Genomic DNA, 20006 nt, shown 5'->3' with positions numbered 1-20006 from the left:
AGGGGGAAAATGTCGGTGTCGATTGTATCACACGGTTCAGATGAATCAAATCAAATCTAGCAGGCAAACTTGCATTTGGCATCTCATCATTTAAATGTTTGTTATTAGAACATGTATTTTCATGTGTTCCGGTAAACATGAAAAAATTACGTTTGATTTTACAAGGCTCTGAGGAAAGCTGTCCAAGCTTCCAGCCATCCATCACATGTGTCTATTATTTTCTAATCTTACTGCACTATTCTGTGTCAGACAATCTTCTCTGACTGAGCGTACACATGGTCGAAGGTTTTAACTTTTCTGTAATATTTTGTAACTGACATATTTTGTAACTGACTTAGGACCCCCATCTCTACTCTTTCCTAAATCTGCTTGTTCTAAATAGCAGAGAAAATTACTATCAAGAAAACACAAGAAAGGGGACTTCCGGGATTGGAGGTATGATATTTTAGTTTTCTGCTTTTAAACATATTCCTGCATCCACTGCTCCTCTCTCATCTGGGTTTTATGAAGGAAATGCCATTTCCTTTGAAAATAATCCCTGCTTTTTGGTGTTACCCCGCTATCACTCATATGCTTTGGGAACTAGCTTGTATTTACTTTCTACAGACCAGTTTATTGAAAACGATAGAAAGTTCTGTTTATTCAAAGAATCTAATAGGAAGTGGAGGGTGGGATGCTGAGGGAAGAAGTGGAATTTTACACCACTAGAAAATGAATCGGGACGGGGTGGGGGGGGGTGAAGCCTCTTAGAGGGGGGTTGTGAGTGGGGGCAGGGGTGGGCAGGCTATAGGTCTGGTCACCCAACGCAGACACACATTAAGAGGCAGTTAAAGAAAGCATCAAGTTGATGTGGGAAATTCCAAATATATAACAATCGGGCTTTGTTGGTAATTGGTTCCATATGTGCAGTCGGAGAGTGAGAGAGAAGGGGGAGACGGGGGAAGATGGAAAGCTCTACAACACGACTTGTAAGCGTCTTTGGTGAGGTAGTTTAGTCTTCCATACCTTTTCTCCTTTTTCTCACTTCCTTCCTACACTCCCTGGTTTCAAGCTACTTGGGGTTGGAAATAAATCTGGAATGAAACCCAATGATTTGGCCAAATCAATGGAATCTCTTTCCTTTGTAAAACCCTGCTTAACTGTAAAACGGTGTTGAACAAAGGACAGGCACATTTTCAAAACACTTATTTGTCCGGAGTCCTGTGATGTCTTCCTTCAGTACATCTGGAGAGGGGGCAGTGGATCAGATCAACGGCGAAGTCCCTGGCTCCTTCCTGACCCAGGCCAGGGCACAGCCCCTGGGAGCTGTCTTTATTTATATTTGACTGAACGCAACTTCCTGTTTCCCAGGGGTATTAATGAGCGTTTCACCGAAGAGCTTAAGTCCTCATGGCAGAGTTCAGATCGTAAGGGACACTTTGATGAACTAAGTGCAAATAAAACTAAAACATATGCAACTGATTAAGGTTAAAATACATATAGAGGAGAATGTTAATGGAAACAAAAATAAGCCTGGGCCAGACTCCCACATGTTGGAGCCCCACACATTCCACCCCCCTGGGGGGCAGGGAGCAGGATCATTTCTCATATCAGCACTGGTGCCTCTGCCCAGCTAATGGAGAGAAGGAGGCTCAGGAGGCTTCCCCAAACCCCACAGAATAGGTGGCCATCTCCTCAGAGAGACGTAAAGGCTCTCAAAGTTCAACTTGTCCAATACTATCTTTCTGATTGTGGTGCACTGGGATTGTGGTACACACCTAAAATTAATGATCAAGTCTAAAGTACTTATTTCTAGAAGGCCATTGCTATAGTACAAATATATTTCCTGGGAGGGGATATGCATTCATACCTCAGCAGATATGATCACTTGAGGAGAGGTGAGGGGAGCTAATGTTTACTAAGCGCCTAGCAGCTACCAGGCAACAGGCTAGAAGATTACCAAGGACAGTCTCAATGGCAGAATTGAGTTTCATTATCTGTATGTTACAAGTGATGGAACTGGGGCTCAGAGAGGTTGAGAAAGATGATGGAGGAAGCACAGCTAGAATTGTCAGAGCCAAGATAAAAACCAAAGTCAATATGTTTGATCTCAGGGTTTGGCTTGGTCTGTTATACCCTTGACTATCACAGAGGATTTTATCAGATTACCAGGTTGGAAATCCGGAAAGGAGGTATTAATATATCCAAGGGGCCTGTCAAGAAAATGAAAAACTCTGTCTGTAAAAAAGACAGAATTTAAATGCAGGAAATGGTGTTAGACTGAGCAGTTCTGGGGTCTCTGGAATCACTGCTTCGTTAACTCTTGGAGATAAGCGCAGGTGGTGGAAGAGCCCAGAAGAGCACAAGAGCTGGGATAGCAGCAGGAAGCCAGCACAAGCCCTGGCCTGAGGGGCAGAGGGAGGAGTTGGTTCCTAGAGCCGAGGGCCAGGGCCACCTGGCAGAGGCTGGAACACTGTGGACTCGTCAGGTGTGACCCAGTCACTGCTGGAGTCATCTGCCAAGGCTGAGTGGGGGTGGGGTGAACACCGTCCTGCTTCTCCCTTGTCACCCACTTCCGGTCTCCCACCACTGTCTTCCATGCACTGAAACCACAGATTGACAGAGAGCTGCGGAACTAGCCCCTCAGGCAGGAAAAGGAAAGGCTAAGGAACAGATGTGAGGGTCAGCAGCCTTGAACCAGCACCAAGGAACCAGGGACACTGGAACAAAGGACTGGGAGATGGTGAATTAGGAGTAACTTAAAGAGAACAGAGTGTTCCTTACAGAGAGCATGTTTCTGCCGGAGTGGTGGATGGGGGTTACCTGAGCAACCAGGGAACAGCATAAGGGTCACGGGACAAATGGGGAGGACAGGACCGGGATGGGTGTCGATGATCCCTGGGGACATAGGGTGAAGAAGACACACTTCCACCCTACGGTCTCTGAAACTGCTACTTGTAATGCTTCTTAGAAGAGTGCACTCAAGGCCGGCAGGCAGGGGGTTTGGTTGGTGGTTTTGAACATTTCCTTCCTGTCTCAATGAAAATGTTTACATTGAAACTCTGGAACAAAAATGCATAGGAATTGATTGAACCATACTTCAGGAAAGCCCATGGTCTTGTCACACTGAAGCAAGATGTATCAAATCAAAGGGGCACGCTCCATCTCAGATAGCAGGGAGTGACCAAGGGGAACGGGGATGGGGATGATGGCTGGTCAGACAGAAAGCATCTGACAGCCCTGGTGCTCCTGGAAGGAAGCAGGAGATGGATGACATGCCCCAGGCCAGTGTGTGTGGGCACAGCGGTCACAGCTGCCTTACACAACAGGCCCTGGCAGGGCTGGGGATCGCTAACAAGCCATGGGAAGGATGGGTCATTCCTGAGCATACTGGGCACTGGCACACAAATGTGGGCTGGTCACTGCATCCTCTGGGGGTCTGCTCAGACTGAGCCTGACGGACCGGCCTCAGGTGTTTGTTCCAACTATTGGTCCAGGGCCTGAAAGGACCATTTGTGAGGCTCACCCCTTTGGCAATCTGAAAGACAACGTGTATGCATATCTTACCTCAGACTGTAACTCACTGGCACCAAGCACGCTCCTTTGCACTGCTTTTTTTTTTGTTCCTTTGGCAGAATGTGGAAAGAATGGGTCATAGGACCGAGAGATTTCCATTTGAGAAGGGATTGGTGACGGGGAACACAGTGCCCCATAATGAACACAGTAGGTGCCATAATGAAGTGTGAGGTCAGAGGGCAGCCCCAGGCCACTGTGAGCCGGGGTCAGGGGCAAAGGACAGTGAGAGCTGAAGTGCTCTTCTGGAAAAGATGGGCAGAATCCATTCAAAAACTGTTCTCTCTTATCTTTTCGTTCCTTTTCATTCTTTCTCTGGTAAAAAGGGAAAACTTTGCTTACATTAAGGAAACAAAGACAACAGAGAGCCGACAGTGTAGATGCCTCTCCTGGCAGTCATCTCAAGTAAATGAGCAGCATGTTCAAAGGGGGCTCGTCCTCAATTTTATTGGCGGTCTTGAGACAGTGAGTACCAACCATCTCCACCTTCTCCCACATCCTGACCTCAACGCTGTCAGAGGAAGAGGAGGAGGAGGAAGAGGTGGAAGCCATGTTCATGTCCCCTCACCTAAGGCCTGGTGGGCGGGGCTTAGTGCGTTCTGTGAAGGGCAAGGGAACCCCAGCTGGAAGAGGCTGGGGTGTGGGGCCCTGGCAAAGAGGTGAATCTTAAATGACTGACAGGAAGGGAGGTATCGCTTGTGCCAGGGAATTGCGGTGAAAAATTCCCAGCAAAGGGAAAGGGGAGGCAGGGTCTTCAAAGACCCCACAAGGCGCTCTCCAAAGACAAGGGTTGGGTTTAGACACCTGTCAGTCCCAGAGAGAGAGACTTTCCTGTCCTGGCTTCTCTCGCCCACCTCACCCCTGGAGTGTTAGAGGCTGCTCAGGGAGCAGGAGGCCACACACCCATCTTTCCCACTGCAGGCCTCACCCTACAGCACCCTGAACTGGGGGAGGGGAGAAGCTGGAGCCTTGAATGAAGTTTGCAGCTGTCTATCTATGATTGCCATGTAAACTAAGTGAGAGGATAAATAGCATGAGATTGATCCAAACACACACACGAAGAAAACATAGTCCTGATCAATTTGGAAAATTCCTAGAGTAAGAGGGAGGGAAGCTTGGAAGGGCAGGCCTGTCTTTCTTCACCATCCTATCACCATGTCCATTTTCTCCTAACTCAGCTAACCTGGGTAATTCATGTCGTGTCTTATTAGAGGGAGCTGTGACTGAGGTTACGCAAACAGAAATACTGCCTACATCCATAATTTTCTGTTTGACAAGTGGCTGGAATTTAGGCCAAACGTGAAACCTAATATCCCTAAGAACAGGGTGAAGGTATCAAGAGACACAGCTATCAGCAGACCTTATACGCCTAGGGTCTGGGAGATTATCTATAGTTCACCAGAGCAGGAAAGCATCTGTTTCTCCCAGATTTAACTAAGGTTTGCTCTGACGCAGTGCACTGTTGGCATTACCGTATTCAAACAGACTTTGCCTGCTCCCATGGGAGTGGGAAGAAACTATAGGTAGAATTGTGGCTAGCCTGGGTGGGCAGATAAATTTTCCCTTCCCTTCCTCTCCCCTCCTCTTTTTTCCCCTCCTCTCCCCTCCCTTCTTTTCTCACTGCCCCCAAGCTTCCCTTGTCTACTTGGGCTACATTGTGGCCTTCATTTAATAGTTCTCCTGCATGGACACCCAGGCAAAGAAACTACAGTAAGTTTAAACTGAATTGTTCAGTTTAAACAATTATCGCTGTTGGTACAGGTTTGGTGGACTAGAAAAGTGCATCTCCTACTTGTTTCTGAGATTACATTGTCTGTACCCCTCTGGTATTCAATACCAAGCTCTCTGATATTGGCCTTGCCCTTGCCAAAACCAATTTTATTATTTCTTTTTATTGCTTATGCCACATCGTTCATTCACCAATTATTTTTCTGAGTGTCTGATAAAATAATGGCAACCCCTTACAGGGCACCTTCTGTGGCAGGAACTATTCTATAGGTTTTAAAGTACATTAATTCATTTGATTCTGACAACACCTTATCAAATAGGTACTCTTATTTTTCCTAGGTGAAGATGAAGAAACAAGGGCATAGAAAAGTGACGTGATCTGCCCAGGTGATATAGTAAGTGGCTACAGAGTCCTTGAACTATTGTATTGTCCTGTATGGCTGCTGCGTATCAGATGCTGTCCAAGAATTTAGGACATTTGGGGCAGCTGGATGGCTCAGCTGGTTAGAGCGCCAGCTCTGAAACAACAGGGTCACCGGTTTGATTCCCACATGAGCCAGTGCTCTGCGCCCTCCACAACTAGATTGAAGACAACAAGCTGCCACTGAGCTTCTGGAGAGGCAGCTAGATGGCTCAGGTGGTTAGAGTGCGAGCTCTTAACAAGTTTGCCGGTTCAATTCCCGCATGGGATGGTGGGCTGCACCCCTTTAACTAAAGATTGAAAACAGTAACTGGACTTGGAGCTGAGCTGTGCCCTCCACAACTAGATTAAAGGACAACGACTAGACTTGGAGCTGATGGGTCCTGGGAAAACACACTGTTCTCCAATATTCCCCAATAAATAAATAAAAAAAAGAATTGAGGATGCAAGTTAACTTTTGCTTATTGGAAGAGTCTTCCTCAAACTCAGCTCCTCTCTGTGATGATGTCTATAGTGAAGTAAAAGAAACATACCTGAGTTCACACCTGGAAGGTTACTGAACACCGACCTACCCAACAGAATAGAATGAAAGTTCGCACACACACACACACACACACACACACACACACACACACACACACTCACACCATTTGTTTCCACTCCCAATTCTGCACACGGTTTTCACGGTTTTCCTATTGCCTCCATCACAATAGCTTTCCTGGACTTCACCATCTACTTCTCTCCCTCTTCGTACATTTTCTGCTCTGACATCCGTGTTTTATCCTTCTGAACTCCCTAAAAGTCTTCCAGCTTAGTCACATACTTTGGGTGATACACAGGCTTCTTCTTGGACCTTTCAGAAGTCCCTGTTTAGAATGCTTCATTTGAGTAACTAGGAGAAGAGAATAAGCCCAGAATAAGACACCCTATAACCAACTCAAAAGCAGACTCCCCATCACAAAGGAAACCAGATCTTCCCTCTTCCAGGGTAGAGAAGAAAATGTAGCCTTTGCTGGATGGAAACCTCATCTTACTCAATCTCGATGGCAATGATCAAGCTGTAGAGAATGTCCAATGGAAAATATTAACGGAAGATGAGTCTGTATTTTGTCCCTTGCTTCATGGACATCAAATACCAGGCTTGCTGACAGGATTATTCAACTATTCATCCATGGGAAGGGCAGGCAGAGATCTGCACATCAGCAGCAGAAGACTTTATTCCTCTACACGAAGGTCCTTCACATCTGCCTTTGCTGTGCTTTGCCCATCAGAGTGCTGCTGCCCTTGCCAGCAGGAGGCTTAGTCATGCAGGCAGCGGCTGGCTGCAGCCTGGGACGATGCTATTCTGCACGTGGCAATGGCTTAGCACATATGCCATTAGGAGTGATGTCATGTCTAGGTCCTGACAAATCAATAAGATTGCCAGGATGCCTGTGTGATTAACTAGGCGATAAGCCAACCGGTGCGGGGCTGGCCGGGTACATTGGCTTTCAAGGCCATGTTGCAAAGCCATTTTTCATGTGCTATCAGTTGTGGATGGATTTTGATAACCAGCATTGATTTGCCATATTTGTAAAGTACAGTTTGCACAGGGTAAACTGTTAATCGCACCTAGAATGGTAAAATAAATTATGTCCTTATCTATAGCATTGGCTACCCAGAATTACTGGAATATATACAGTACACCTTCAAATAGTCAATAGACATTGAGTTTTGATTTTTACTACCGTGTTTCTCCAAAAATAAGACTTAGTGTGACAATCAGCTCTAATGCGTCTTTTGGAGCAAAAATTAATATAAGTAATTATAGTAAAATAAGACCGGGTCTATAATATAATATAATATAATATAATATAATATAATATAATATAATATATATAATACTTGGTCTTATATTAATTTTTGCTCCAAAAGACACATTAGAGCTAATTGCCTGGCTATGTCTTATTTTCAGGGAAATACGGTAGGCTTAGCTCCCAAATTTCAGGTGTCTTAGATAAGTATTGGTGACAAATGATCAACTCTTAAATCTGCTTCTCATTTCCATGCTTCCCATTTTTAGAAATTCAACATGTCGTTTTCTTCAACAGGAGAAGGGTTCATCTTGGTTTAAGTAACCCTTGCGTCCTGCAAAGAAGGATGGCTTTCTTTGGGGCCATCAGATAGCTTGCTCTCCTGTACCCAGAAACACATCATTCCCAAGGGCAACTGCCCATTTGCCCAGGGGCTTCTGGGATAAGAGATATGGTCCGTATTTTCCCAAGGTGAAGAAAGAACGCACTTGCTGTATTAGAAAAATGGGTGCCCCGAAGTCTCACATCGTGGGAATGAGGTTTATGTTGAATGTACCCTAGAGGATTCTGCACATCCCGGGAGTCGGAATGCCAAAGGATTTCCCAGTAGGAGATCATAACCAGATGGGCAAAATGCCTTCAATGGACAAATTTTTAGATATAAATGAAGATGGGTAGGGGATTCTAATTGTTACTCCTTGCTTAGGGGTACCCAATTCTACTTTAATTTTAAACCTCAAAGCTGTGTGTGGGGACAGAGCCAGGAGTGCAGTTTCCAGGCTCTCGGCCTCACGTGGAAAGGTGCTCACTCAGGTAGTAAATGGCCATCAATTGTGATTGGATGGCCATCAGCTGTGGCTAGTTGTCCGTCAGTTGTGACCAGTGAGCCATTGGCCACTAATATAACTGCCGTGGCTACGCTAGCCAAAAATGGGGCCTAGCAAGAAGGTGGTGGCTGAGCTGGCAAGTGGCAGAGTGTGAATTGCGCATCGTGTGGCTCCTGTTTCCTGTTTCTCCAACCCAGCCGCCAGCAAGAATGTAGTGGTATGACTCCCCTACCTATGGCTCCGTGGGTGTTCCTTTTTGGCCTCACCATGTCCTGCGTTCTTATGTGGAGAGCGGGACCAGAGACCCCGCATGACACCCTGCATGACACTGTGAATACAGACAGTCCATTGTTGTTGGGACAATTAAATGAGACAATAAAATCACATGTGTGAGAACAAGGGTGGGAAGAAATGACGATGAGACCTGACTTGTATAGCATATAAAAATATATTATAGACCTTATTCTGTGAGCAAGAGGAAGTCATTAAAGTTACTTTTCGGAAGGAAATTATACTACCTAACCTAAATTTTTTGAACTTGAGTGTCAAATGATAAATTGTAGAATGGAGAACCAAGGTACATTAGAGGCTCAGAGAGCAGTTACAAGGTCATTGCAATTGTCCAAATCAGCAATGATTAAGCCCAGAACTAAGACAGTGGTGAGAGACTGAATACAAGATATCTGGGAGATATGTTTGGTGGAAGGATGTATACAGTGTTTCTCTATACTGAAAGACTAGAGGAAGGATGGTCCCATTAGTTAAGATAAGTACACGGGAGGAGGGGAAAAAGGAGATGATATGAGGAGATGAAAAAGATTAGTTCTGGACATACAGAGCTGGTACCTGAATATTTTGACCTGGAATGTAAGAGTCAAGTATGGATATGTAGCTCTGAATTTTCATAGCAGACAAGTAACCACTAGGCAACTTAATAACTGAGAGGGCAGACATTCAAGAACAAAACAATTACTTCTGATGCACCTTTTCTCAGGAATTTACTGGAAGATAGTCTCCAACAAAAGAAAGTTAGACCTACAGAGAGGAGAACATGAGTTCTAAGAAAAGGAGAACTAATCACAGGAGAGGTGAAAAGGGAGTTCCCAGAATAATGGAAAAGAGGAGCTTCAAGGAGACACTTGTGCATGAGACTGAGACGCTAGCCCAACTGGCTCAGGAGGAAGGTCTCAAAAAGAAGGAAAAAAAGAGGATGTGTTGAATATTTGTTGACTTTACCAAATTGAGTGGAGATGCACAACACTGTGGAAGATCTTGGAGAAAAATGATTCATGGGTACATAGACTAATAAGCAAACAATGAAAAAGGTGATTATGAACTCCTGGAAAAATACATAGATGTAAAATCCAGGATATGTAATCATAATTTACAATGCTTCTCAACTGTCAACAATACTTTGTAGTCAGAATAAAACTGAATTCTGATTTAAACTGATATAAATATACTGAGAAGATAGAGGGAAAGATATACATGTGTGCTTGTAGGGATATGGAATAATGCTTTAAGCAAGTTAAAGACTCCTCTTTAACAGCATAAAATGTCAAAATTGAGTAATTAAGAAATCACAGTAAAAACATATTGTTACAAAATCTGGAGTTTATTGGAAGCAATACCTTTGAGAAGGTGTGCGTGGTGTGCTGGGAGGGAGAGCTAGAGCTGCCCAGCCTCCTTCTGAATGAACAGACTTGAGTCTAGATATTGAGTTATTTAATGCAACAACTAAGGTTTCAGGAGACCTGTGTGATTACCTGTTTTCTTTTCCTTCAGTGTATGTTACGGGGCTCTTAGTCTATGCACCTGCCATTCAAATGGCTGCTGAATGCAAAGCCTCCAAACTCTCCTTTAGACAGAAGACCCTGAATTCCTTTGAAACAACATGAGGATAGAGAGACAAAAGAAACAAGACAAGTCCATCAGCAAGGGCACTGCCAACATTCTGGAGCTAGTCCTGAAGAGTCATTCATGCACTGGTCTGAGATATAGCACAAGGCATGATCCATGAAAGTCATAACTGATAAGCTAAATGTTTTGACCTTGCCTTTTGTACTCTTTACTTTGGTGCCATGTTTTCGTGTGTGTGTGTGCGCGCGCGCGCTTGGGCACACTCATGTATGTATTATTTCTGCTCACGAATCCAGCAGCACTGTAGCAGCTACAGAAGCCCCAGAGTGGTGACAACTAATTAGGAAACACTAGATCTGATGTGTCCCTTTTATCTCATCTTGCAGAAGCCTTGCATTCCCTCACAAACCCCCCCTGTGGCCTTTTGAAATCCTGGAAAGGAAGTGTCAATATGGAAACAGCTGTTCTTGAGACAGTGGGATGACATCCTAATGAGTATGCAATGAGCTATAGAGGAAATTCAAGGCTAATGGCACTCTGATGGAAATATTCTTTCTAGACAATTGGATTCGTGTGAGAAAGCCTGTAGTCCCCAGCAAGGATGAGAGAAGAGAAACTGGTCTATGGATGTCAAGTGCCCTCCTTCTCGTGTGGGTTTTTATCCTCCCGAACCTTGTGGGATGTCAGACACTCTCCCTGACTCTCTCCTAGGAAGTGGCTCTGGAAATGCATCTGAAAGCCACATTGCTCAGAGGCTGCACCACACAAGCCCAGCTGGAGAGCAGAGGAAGCCAAGCACAGACCTGTCCCCCAGGGCTCCGTTGCCCTGTTGGCTACAGACCTCAGGGCCAGGCGCCTCCTGCAGTGTTGGTAGTAGGCAGGACAAACAGCCACAGCTGCGGTTAAAGTAGGGAGTAAATGCTGTGCTTTGAGAGAATCAAAACCCCTGATAATTCAAGGTTTGTGGTAACAGTGCGAGAGAGCTTTAGGAGCAAAGGAATGGGTAATAACTTTTTGTAGTTAGAGACTTAAAACAGATTCCTTTTCTAGGGGAAGGCAAAGGGCGGCAGAGGGCTAACTCACCAAGTGCCTCCTTTGCACCAGGTACGGCCCTAGGCACTGGCTCTAAATTCCCTCCCTTAAATCTTCACTGTACTCCTGTAAACTGTGTAGAATTAACTACAGTATATTGATAAGGAAATCAAAGCTCAAAAAGATTAAACACTTGCCAACAGTCACACGCCTAGGAAGGGTGCTGAGCTGGGATTGAGACTCAAATCCATGCAACTTTTAAGCTCACTCTCAATAGTCTTTAGGCATGTGTGTACATGGAGGTACATCAGCGCATTCTGTTCTTTACAAGATCTACCCTCAGGAGGAAATATTTTACCAGAGAAATTGATGCAGAGAAAGCATTTGATAAACTCTAGCGCCCATTCATGAAAAAACAAACAAACAAACAAATAAAAGTACCCTCATTAACTAGGAATAGAGGGGAATTTACTCAGCTTGATAAACAATATCTACAAAAAACCTACAGCTAACATCATACTTAAAGGTGAGGAACTTAAAGATGTCCAACTAAGATCAGGAATAAGGCAAGGATGTCCCTCTGACCACTGCTTTTCAGCATTGTATTGGAAGTTCTAGGTAATGCAATAAGACAAGAAAAGGAAATAAAAGGTATCCAGATTGGGGAAAAAATAAAACTGTCATTGTTTGCAGATGGCATGATTGTCCATGTAGAAAATTTGAAAGAATTGAAAAATGTACTCCAGGAACTAGTAAGCTACTATAGCAAGTTTACAGGATATAAGGTTAATACATAAAGGTCAATTGCTTTCCTCTATACCAGCAATGAACAGGTGGAATTTGAAAATAAAGGTACATTACCATTTACATTAGCACCCCTAAATAAAATATTTAGGTATGATTTTAACAAAATATAAGACCTTAATGAGGAAAATAAAAAAAACTCTAATGAAAGACATCAAAGAAGAACTAAATAAATGGACACATATTTCATGTTTATGAAAGGAAGACTCAATATTCTCAAAACGTCAGTTGTTCCTATCTTTATCTACAGATTCCAAATGACCCCAACAAAAATCCCAGCAAGTTATTCTGTGGGTATCAACAAACTGATTCTGAAATTTATATGGGAGGCAAAAGACCCAGATTAGTCAGTTACCTCAATATCAAAGAAAAAGAACAAATTCAGAGGACTGACACTACCTGACTTCAAGACTTACCATAAAGCTACACCAATGAAGACAGATGGTGTTGGTGCAAAAATAGATAGATCAATAAAATGGAGAAACCCACATAAATAGAGTCAACTGGTTTGGCAATGGAGCAAGTGTAGTATAATAGAGCAAAGATAGTCTTTTCACCAAATGGTGCTGGAATAACTGGACATCCACATGCAGAAAAACTGAACTGAGGCACAGACCTTATGTCTTTTCCAAAAACTAATTCAAAATGGATCATGGACTCAAATGTAAAACACAAAAGATAGAAGATAACATAGGAGAAAATGTAGATGATCTTGGATACGGTCATGCCTTGTTAGATATAGCACAAGGCATGATCCATGAAAGTAATAACTGATAAGCTAAATTTTATTAGAATGAAAAATGTCTGCTCTGCAAAAGACACTGTCAAGAGAATGCAAAGACAAGCCATGGACTGGGAGAAAATAGTTGTAAAAGACATATCTGACAAGCAACTGGTGTCCAAAATATACAATGAAAACTTAAAACTCAGCAATAAGAAAACAAACAACCAGATTTTAAAAGTGGACAAAAGACATGAAGAAACATCTCATCAAAGAAGCTATGTATACAGATGGCAAGAAAGCATATGAAGAGATGCAGGTAGCATTAGGGAACTGCAGATTAAGACAACAATGAGATACTACTACCTATTAAAGATACTACTATTAGAATGGACCAAATACAAAACAGAGACAACACCAAATGCTGGCGAGGATGTGGAACAACAGAACTCTCCCTCACTGCTGCTGGGAATGCAAAATGGCACCACTACTTTGGGAGACTGTTTGGCAAAATTAAACATACTTTTACCACACGATCTAGCAATGGAGCTCGTTTATGTTTACCCAAATGAATTGAAACTTTGTCCACACAAAACCTGCCCACAGATGTTTATAGCATCTTCATTCACTCATGTCCTTCAGTGGATGAATGGATAAATAAACGTGGTCCATCCAGACAATGGGACACTATTCAGTGCTAAAAACAAATGAGCTAGCAAGCCATGGAAAGACATAGTAGACACTTAACTGCGTATTGCTAAGTGAGAGAAGCCAATCTGAATAGGCTACGTACTGTATGATTCTGACATTCTGGAAAAGGCAAAACTATGGAGACAGTAAGAAAAACAGTAATTGCCAGGTATTAGAGGGAAGGGAGGAATGAATAGCTGGAGCACAGAGGGTTTTTAGGGCAGTAAAACTACTCTGTATGATATTATAATGATGGATACATGTCATTATACATTTGTCTAAACCCAGAGAGTGTACAATACCAAGAGTGAACCCTAATGTAAACCACTGATTTGAGTAATGAAATGTCAGTCACTGTACGTCCATCAATTGTAACAACTCTTGTGCAGGATGTCCATAGTGAGGTAGGGTGTATGTAGGAGAGGACAGGGGCTATATAAGAAATCTCTGAACCTATAGCTTAGTTTTGCTGTGAACCTAAAACTAGTCTAAATAATTATTTTTTATTAATTAGAAAAATGGAGTGTGGGGCAGTTGCTCTGGAGATAATAATGGTAGGGTGGATTGGAGGAGAGATACTTAATGCAGGAGAACATTTAGATGGTTAGTCCAAGTGAGAGGTAGCCAGGACCTCAACAGGGGCCATGACATTATGGGTTGTATTTCAAGAAAAGGATGGCGTGTATGACTGCATTCCCTTCCAAGAGGGAGTGTATCTGGGAGCTGCCAAACAAGATCATGGTGGCAGAAGTATTGGGGAAACAGCCTGGGGGTGGGGCAGTTAAGGAGAGAAGGGGAATACATTAATGACTTTGTGGTATTTAATTAAACCACTCTCTCATTAATTATCCCCCAGAGATGACCAAACTCACAGCAGCCCTTTGGTATGCCACAGACTGCCACCACAAGAGACCCTACCACACCCTCACCAGCCCTCACCATGAAGGCAGCGGTGCTGGGCAGAAGACAACAGCTGGTAAAGAAACTCCCCAATCCTACTGCTCAATCTCTATTTGTACTTCAGATAAAGTAAGGACCCTGCTGGCCATGAATCTCCCGTCACTGGAAATCCAGAGGATGTTCCACATTCCTGACACATTCCTATTTAAGGCATATATCCCGAGCCTATGGTCAAATAAATGCAAGTCACTGAGATCCAGTACCCAGCCCTGGAAAGGCTAATTCCCTCTAGGAATCCTGCCAGTAGAATGGTGCCTCAATTTGAAGACAAATTATAAATTGATGAAGAGAAAAAAGAAAGCCCAGACTCTCTCGCCTGCCAAAACACACCATTTCCTGAAAGGTTCCTGAAAGGGACTCCGTGATGTATGGTGCATGAGCCCACCCGCCACAGTCTTTTCCAGATTCGAGAAGCAGACTGGCTTGTACCACAGCTGCCTTTCCCAGGGCAGCACCAGTGTTGTTCTTGGAAGGAGAACACCTTTCAGCTGTGTTACCACCTGCATGTTTCACACAGTCTGTAGTTCCCCAAACCCCATCAATAATACAAACTGGACAGACCCGTCACCAACAAAAAACCCTGAGAAAAGACTAAGCATGATTGTGGTTGGTTTTGGGGAGAAGCGATGTTTAAGTTGCTATGAATACCAAGGGTTTTCAAAGATGGTGTTTCTAAAATCATCACAGGAACAGAAATGTCCTTGTCAGCTGGTTTTTCTTTAAAAACGAGTCCGTCAAACAGCCTCATCCCATAAAATCAATTCCTGTGGAAGTCTTCGTAACCTAATATCTACAGAAATGGCAGGAGTCCAAGCGCTGGGGCTCTGTGGAGAGTGAAGTTCTCACTCTATCCCGCCTTCAACACTCTCTATCTGAAAAACACACTCTTTTCAGCCCTCCCTCCCCCTTTTTTTTCTGGAACGATTGCTTCACTTCACAAATCTGATTCTCTCAGAGAATGCGTACTGTAGCTGCTTTTTTCCTCTTCTGGCAACTGTTTTATATTCACCCCGTTTTTCAGACCCCTGGAAGTTACCTGATTTAAAAAGCCACTTCTCTGCTGTGCAATCTGTACAGACCATCCCGCCCCACTCAGGCGTTTAGCGATTTTATAGTTTTCTCCCTCCAAGGCACATGATTAAGAAGCAAAGACACTATGTGAGAACTGGACAATTGTGGAATAGAATCAGATTCAGTAATGGGGACAGTCTCAAGGACTGTGGGGGTGACAGAGGAGGACCCCTTGTGCATGGAATAAGTAAAAGCCTCTACTTACAAACACATCCATGAGCAGGTGTTCCAGCGTCACTTCGAAGTCTTCCAGTTTGGCAGCTAACGTCATCATGCGCGTTCTGATTGGCTCTTAGGCTGACAGCCCAAACCTGCAAACCCTCAGCTCAGAAAACACGGCAGGTGTCAAATTTAGGCGCAAGGCAGAATTGTCACTAATGGGACGTGGAAACCCTTGAAACAAAACAGAACATTGCAGACTGTAGTGCCGGAGTTTTGTAGCCAGAAATCTTAAAGGATTTTTTTTTCAAAAAGCTATACGAATGGTGCTGTGGGACCAGCCTGGGCACAGCGCGATGTCACCAGGTGAAGACTCGGGCCACTGCTTGCTCTTTATAACTTCACAGTCTGAGGTGCTGGGTGAAATACAAGGAACTCCAACAGTGGGTGAAAGGGAGACAGTGAGATGGGGGAAAAAGGCAGAGTGGGAAAAAATGGAATAAAGCAAGCGTCTGACTCTGATATTTATAGGGCTACATGTTTTTGACTCTAGCCATTTCTCAGTTCATTTCTGACCTTTCATAAATTGCCAAGCACACTGGAGTGTATTGTAGAACGGGGGCAGTGGGTCCCACAAAAGTTGGCTGTGACCAAGGCTAGGGCAATTCACACAGACACACCATCAATAGTTCTTTGTAAAACACGCATCAGACCTTGTGCTGTATGCAACGACAGAAAAGCACATAGTCTTGTGAAAAACAAGGAAACGAAAGTCGTGGGGGCACTACATTTTTTCTTGGAATATTATTAGATCCCTTACACTCTCCCCCGTCCTCAGTCCTTCCCACCCCCTCCTCTGCAAGAGTAGATAAACATCAAGGAAAAAATTTAATCTCTTGTGTCAACTCCTCAAGCTTCTGCCAGTTAAAGAATATCTGCTAAATCTTGCAAATGTCATTTCTCCTTTGCTGCCTCTAAATCTTGCTTCTTTTTTTAATTAAAAAAAATTGAATTCTGGTAAAATGCACATAACATGAAATTTCCTATCTTCACTGTGTTTAAGTGTAAAGTTCAGTAGTGTTAAATACACACATCATTGTGCCACCAATCTCCAGGACTCTTTTTCATCTTGTAAAACTGAAGTTCTATACCCATTAAACAATAACTCTCCAATACTCTCTGCTTTCCAACCACCGCAACCAACATTTTACTGTCCGTCTCTATGGATGTGACTGCACTTGGTACCTCATGTAAGTGAAATAATACAACGTTTGTCCTTCTGTGTCTGGATTATTTCACTTAGTGTTTTCAAGGTTCATCTATGTTGTAGCATGTGTCAGAATTTCTTTCTCTTTCAAGGCTGAAATCCTATATCCTAAGAAAGACCACTGTTGTGGACAATTTTTCAGGGCTGAGAAAATCTCTCAGGAACGCTTGGCTGTCAAGCTTATAGTGGGCATTCTTGCTGTCCTATAAAAAACAGTCTTGGTCTACAATTTCCAAGCTGCATGACCCATGCAAACTCCAGCATCTGATTCCAAACAGGATGGGACCATTTAGTAGTCAATATTGATGACAAAGAAGAAGGTAGCCCACATGAACTTAAGAAGGAACTATAAGTATAATACGTCTCTGCTCTGTAATAAAACTTCCCCTCTTCTTGTCAGAGCTCTCTAAAGTGGGAGCAGATGAAACTCTCCAATTTAATATCTTCCTGTGAATTTTCATTTTCCCAAAGGAGAGACAGACCCACTTAATTCAGCATTTAACATTCAAACAAAGCAGCCATAAAGTAAAGGACAAAGGAAAAAAAATGGACAAAAAGCATCATATTATTTCTAAAGCAGATTTGGAGTCTGTCCGAGTAGTTTAGCTTGACAGTCGGTCATAAATTGTACATAAATGTTCTTTGAGTTATGGTTTGGATTCTGTTTTTTGCTCCTCTAATAGAAGAACTGGAGTGGGCTTCATGACAGGCATTTCTTGTTAGGCAAGGCACCAGGGGCATTCATCACTATGCCGTGATGAATGGCTTCAATAGCTAACAATGTATAGAAAATATATTTCACTGATGAGCGAACTCATATTTACAGATCTTCCTATCAGCTAATGCGTTTGCCATGCCTGCATTTGCTGCAATGACCAGAGCAAGCGCCGTCAGCAACAAAGACTCTACTAACTATCGCCATGTAGTTGCCATCTTCTGTTAAAGCTACAGCTGTCCTGAAGGTACTCAAAAAGCCAGATACCTCCTCTCACCAGGTAAGAGAGCAATGGCTGAACCATCAGCCATATAACCGGGAGACTACTGGGGAAGATAGGTGTTAAATAGATGCAATATTGTTCTGGTCTCCCAGAAATCTCAGGAGGGCTTTCAAAATCAGGTTTTCTTCAGCCTCTTTCCTTGTGCATTACATTTGGACAAAACATTTCAAATAGCTGGAACTCCATGAAAGATATACTTGTCAATTTCATGAATCCTTTTCCTGGGACGAACCCAGGATCAGCCGATAGAAAGCAGTTAATATTTTTCATTTAAGGCAGTCAGTTTTCGAGTCCCAGTAATGATTTTACATGGCAATATTCTAAGCCAATTTCTCAGGCTTTAAGGACAGTCCATAACAGTAGCTTGTCCGAGAATATATACATAAAACTTCAAGAACAAGAAACTACATCCTTTGGGCAGTATCAGTGGTTGGTACCCTTCAGCTAGGCATCTGAAGAGGCCGTATTAAGAACATCTTACTTTTGGGAATGGAATCACTTTAACCATTTCCAAAACGGAGAAATTGACCAGAAGGGAATTAGCATGAAGAGATAATGAGGAAATTGGTAGTGGGTTATGCATGTCATTCATAAGAGACATTTACTATGGTGTCAGAGGATGATAGGTGTCACATGGGGGTAAGTTGGTTCCCTAGAAGCAGGAGGACCACACTAGTTAAAAGGCAAAGAAGTGGTTGAAGATACATTATTAAAAGGCAAACTCACCGATGTCAGTGCTTATTGGTATATGAGAATATGACAAAAGATGACTTGGGCAGATTGAATGCAGAAATTATTTTTGTAACTATATTCTGTCTAATTGCTATATATTTTTGGTAACTGTGAGAAATTTTGTTGATGATTATATCAAATCTGAACGTATATTGGTTCATTTATTCATGCATCATTTCGACAAATATTTATTCAGCAACTTGGCTAAATACTAGGATGAATATTAGTTCTGCTAAGAAGATTAACACCTAGCTCCTTCTTCAAGACCTTACAATCTGGATAAGAGATGGCAAGATGTGCTGTAATTTTATACAGTATCCCCCCTTATCCACAGGGGGTACGTTTCAAGACCTCCAGTGAATGACTGGTAATAACTAATAATAAAACAGAACAATTATAACAATATACTGTAATAAAAGTTATGCGACTGGCTTTGGGGCCATTATTAAGTAAAATCAGGGTAACTTGAACACAGGTACCGTGAGACCTTCACAGTCAATCTGATAACCTGGATGGTTACTAAGTGACTAATGAGCGGGGAGTGTCCATAGTGTGGAGACGCTGGACAAAGGGATGATTCACGTCCTGGGTGGGATGAAGCCAGATGGCGCGAGATTTCATCATGCCACTCAGAATGGCACACAGTTGAAAACTTATGAATTGTGTATTTCTGGATGTTTCCATTTAATATTTTTGGACCATTGGTGACCCCGGGTAACTGAAACCATGGGAAGTGAAACTGCAGACAAAGGGGGACTACTGTACTATCATTTCTTGAGTATATAAAAGAAGAGTATATTTCCTTATTGGCGGCACTTACTCCGGGACTTGGGGGATGAGGGAGAACTCACTGATAATAGAGGAAAGGAGAACATTCCTCTTACCCCACAGGGAAGGCCATGATCAAGAATGAGTGAGGTACAGAACACACCCCCTGAGGAAGGGGTTTGTAGCAACAGTGACAGGTGTATGGCCGGGGGCCATGATGGATCCTAGGGGCCTGAGCCCAGAGACCACTTGGTTTGAGGAGGTGGCAGCCAAGGCCTCAATATTAGCAGCACAAGAACCTGATACCATCCCACAGACATCACTTTGATGGTATACATCACAGTTGGAAAAAAATACACTTGACCCATTGATCAAAGCTTAGTGACCACCAGACAAGGATCTGACTCACACCACCGGGGCTCGCCAGTGGAGAACAATTAATCAACAACATGACTGCTATGGTAGGCAAACACTAGAATTCATTACATTTAAATAATAACATTTATGGTTATGTTTTTACATGTTGAGCTTCTTTGTGTTTGACTCTCAGGCGATCATCTCCCTCTCCTATGTCTATGAAAAATCTCCTCCAGCAGGCTCCACATTTTGGTGAAGGGACTCAG

At 43.1% G+C, this 20006-nt stretch overlaps 1 protein-coding gene across 3 annotated transcripts in view; it reads right to left on the bottom strand.

Moving 5' to 3' along the window:
* The window catches only part of FRMD4A (FERM domain containing 4A), a 566526-nt gene that overhangs the window by 303742 nt on the left and 242778 nt on the right, over positions 1-20006 (bottom strand). The gene's annotated exons all lie outside the window — the stretch shown is intronic.

Source organism: Rhinolophus hipposideros (genome assembly GCF_964194185.1).
Source record: "Rhinolophus hipposideros genome assembly, chromosome: 1".
NCBI lineage: Eukaryota > Metazoa > Chordata > Mammalia > Chiroptera > Rhinolophidae > Rhinolophus > Rhinolophus hipposideros.
The sequence above is the reverse complement of the archived record's forward strand: the minus strand, read 5'-3'. Positions and strand labels throughout refer to the sequence as shown.